Source organism: Galeopterus variegatus, unplaced genomic scaffold (genome assembly GCF_000696425.1).
Source record: "Galeopterus variegatus unplaced genomic scaffold, G_variegatus-3.0.2 Scaffold1829, whole genome shotgun sequence".
NCBI lineage: Eukaryota > Metazoa > Chordata > Mammalia > Dermoptera > Cynocephalidae > Galeopterus > Galeopterus variegatus.
In genome coordinates this window covers 321,337-324,856 of record NW_007727940.1, presented here as the reverse complement: position 1 = coordinate 324,856, position 3,520 = coordinate 321,337, and the positions used below count along the sequence as shown (strand labels likewise).

The 3,520-nt window shown below is 39.7% G+C and overlaps 1 protein-coding gene across 1 annotated transcript in view; it reads left to right on the top strand.

Annotated features, from left to right (window-relative positions):
• Positions 1 to 3,520, top strand: part of LOC103595738 (protein sidekick-1-like) — a gene marked incomplete at its 5' end in the record, with an annotated part of 238,324 nt that overhangs the window by 20,580 nt on the left and 214,224 nt on the right. The window lies entirely within an intron of this gene.

Here is a 3,520-nt window from a genome sequence, read left to right as displayed (position 1 = left end):
AGAAGTGATAATAAGGGTTAAAATTCAATTTGTGGTTCAGAATAGATACCCAACATTTGATTGCATGGTTGGTTGAGTTTTTTAAGTTCTGTATCATAATTAGCTACCAAATGTACTAATAGTATTAATTGTTTGGTATAATTTATCTGTCATAGAATATGCATTCATTCAATAATATTTTTAGAGCATTTTCTATCTCCAGGTGCTATCCTAGAAATGTGGAATATAGCAGCAAACAAAAACTGATAATTGTTTGGTATAATTTATCTGTCATAGAATATGCATTCATTCAATAATATTTTTAGAGCATGTTCTATCTCCAGGTGCTATCCTAGAAATGTGGAATATAGCAGCAAACAAAAACTGATACAGTTTCTGCTGTAAGGGAAAAAAGTTCCCTCTTTGGAGGAAGGACCTCCATCTGCTGGGAAGGGAACATACACGTTATATTTGAAGGACAGCAGGGAGGCCAGGGTGGCTGGAGTAAAGGGGTTGCAGCACAGAGTGGCAGGAAGTGAGTCTGGAGAGATGGGGGCAGATCACACAGGAGCTGAGAGAGTGGACCACAGGAAAGACTTTGGATCTGACTCCAAATGCCACAGCAAGCCGCTGGAGGGCTCAGGGGTCTGTGACAGGGTTGCACTTCAATAAGATCTCACTGGCATTGATGAATACTGCAGTCTGCCAGTGCCATGTTCTAATAAAAGCTGGAGAAAAAAGACAAAGAGCCAAATTATAAGAAGTAGTAAAATTTCAAAATAGTTATTGTTTATAGTAAAATCCTAGTGATTTTCATGACAGTACTTGTACTATATTGTAAGAAGATTCACTCCTGGAAATTGGCCACAAATTAGGGAACATATCCTATATACATCTTCAAAAGTTTTATTAAGCAAATGTTTCTGGAAATCCATGTAGGATCCTGAACCATCTAGATGGAACTGATCCATAAATGGGGCTGGAACAATTATTCCCTGTGGAAAAATAACTGAATATCCCTCCCTCACATCAGATTAAGAAAATGAATCACCAGTGAATGAAAACCAAAATGACAAAAGCAAACTTTAAAACACTTAGAAGAAAATATGACTATAGGAGAAGAATCATGATATCTCACGAAAACCAATTGTGGCACTGTAAAGTGCATCAGCAGAAGGCACTGGGCAAGCACTATAGGGGCCGCAGAAGCATGTGATATAGTCTTTGGTGTCTAATGATGCCATTATAGCTGAGCACCGTGAAAGCCACTGATGCAGTGCTCTCTAGAAGTTCTAGAATTTGGTATTAGGCTAGACTAGGCTGCAGTGACATAGAAATACCAACATCTCCATGGCTCAACATACGAGAGTTTTATTTTGTGCTTCCAGAGCAGGCCTCGAAGTGGATTGCACTACTTCTGCCCTTCTCCTATTGACCAGACCTTGGTCACATGGCTCCAATTTCACTGCAAGGGTGTCTGCCCAAGAAGAAGAAAAGAGGTGGTGGACATGTAGCACAGTTTCTCTGCCACAGCGTACTTGCTTTATGTTTCTGTCCTACAACCTATTTCTTTGTATTTTCAATATAAAACTTTTAAGCATACCCAAAAAGAAAGAGAGTAATATAATGAACCCTCATGTACCCATCACCCAGATTCAACAATTCTCAAGATTTTGCCATTCATCAATTCCCCTTTTTTATGTTGCAGAGGTATTTGAAAGCGTATTCCAGACCACATGTCATTTAGCCCCTGCAGACTTCACATGCATCTCTAAAATATATGTATATGCACCATGTTTTAGTCTGTTTCTGTTGCTTATAACAGAATACACAGAACTGGGTAATTTATAAAGAAAACGAAATTTATTACTCACAGTTTCAGAGGCTGGGAAGTCCAAAGTCCAGGGAATACATCTGGTGAGTCTTCTTTGGCGATGGCTTTACAGCAATGCATGGGTCTCACATGACAGAAAATGGCAGAGCAAAGGCCTTTTAAAGCCCTCAGAACCAGGCCCCAACCACCTTTATTAATCCATTCACTGTGGTATGGTCCTACAATCCAATCACCTCTTCAAGGCCCCACCTTCAATTACCAAAATAGGATTTCCCACCCTCAACAGTTACGATGGGGATTAAGAAGCCTCAATGAGGTTGGGGAGTTGGGGGGCATCCAATCTGTAGCACACCAATGTGGATGAATTTTACAAACATAATGTTGAGTAAAAGAAGTCTGACTCCTAATTTGAGTATGTACTGTATGGCTCCGTTTATATAAAGTTCCAAAACAGGGAAAAGTAACCTTTGGTGTTAGAATACTGGTTCCTTTTGGACCTTGTAGTTATCATTGGGGGAGATAGTGACTGGAATGTGTAAACTGGGGAGGTGGGATGGAGGTGGGCTTCTGGAATGCCAGGAATGTTGTTTCTCAATCTGGATCTGGCTCATTTTGTGCATACTCCTGTGGTCTGTGCACTTTTCTATATGTCTTACTTCAATGAAAACCTTACATTAAAATATGGATATTTTCTCATTATTATAATGAAGTTATCACATCTGATGAAATTATTAAAAATTCCTTAATATCATCTAATAACCAGTCCATATTTAAATTTCCTCAAATTTTCCAAAAACATCTTTTTACGATGGTTTTGATAAAAACGGGATCCACACAAGATTCACACTATGCATTTTCTTGTCATGTCTCTTAAATCTTAAAAATTTGACAGCTTTACTGAGGTATAATTAACATGCAATAAACTGCATGTACTTAAAGTGGATAGTCTGATAAATTTTGATTTAGATATACATAGACATACACCTGTGAAACCATCACCACAATCAAGATAATAAGCATATCCATCACCCCCAAAAGTGTCCTTGAAGCCCTCGGTGTCCCTCCCTACCAATCCTCCCCATCCTGGAAGCCACTCATCTGCTTTCTGTCACTGTAGGTTAAGTCCCTTTTAATTTAGAGGAGTCTCCTCCCCTTACCTCCCCCATGCCATTGCCTTGTGGACAAAACCCAGTCGGTGCTTCATGGAGTGTCTGCATTGGAGATGCACCTGTTCACTTCCTTGTGGTGTCCCTTGACTTGTTCCTCTACCCACATGTGTCCCATAAACTGGAAACTCCTTTAGAAGGCTTGATTAGATTTCATTTCCACTTTTTAAATTTGTTTTCTTGTTTCTTTCTTTCTTTTTTGTTTGTTTTAGTGGTTGTTGGCAAGAATGCTTCCCAGGTAGTGCTGTGTACTTCCTACTGCAACAGCTCAGAAGGTACAGAAGGTCTAGTGGTCCCACTCTTAGGGATGCTAAATCAAGCAGCAGGTTGTAACAGCCTGATCCCTACTTTGTCAATTCCCCCATCAGCTTTTTATCTAACAATTTCATCTGTCCATGATCTTGCTTGAATTAATTACTTTCCTTGGGTATTCAAAATGGTAATTTTCTAATTCTATCAATCTTTCCTCATTTAGTAGCTGGAACTCTTAAAAGAAGCACTTCCCGGGGCCGGCCCGGTGGCGCACTGGATAGTGCGCCAC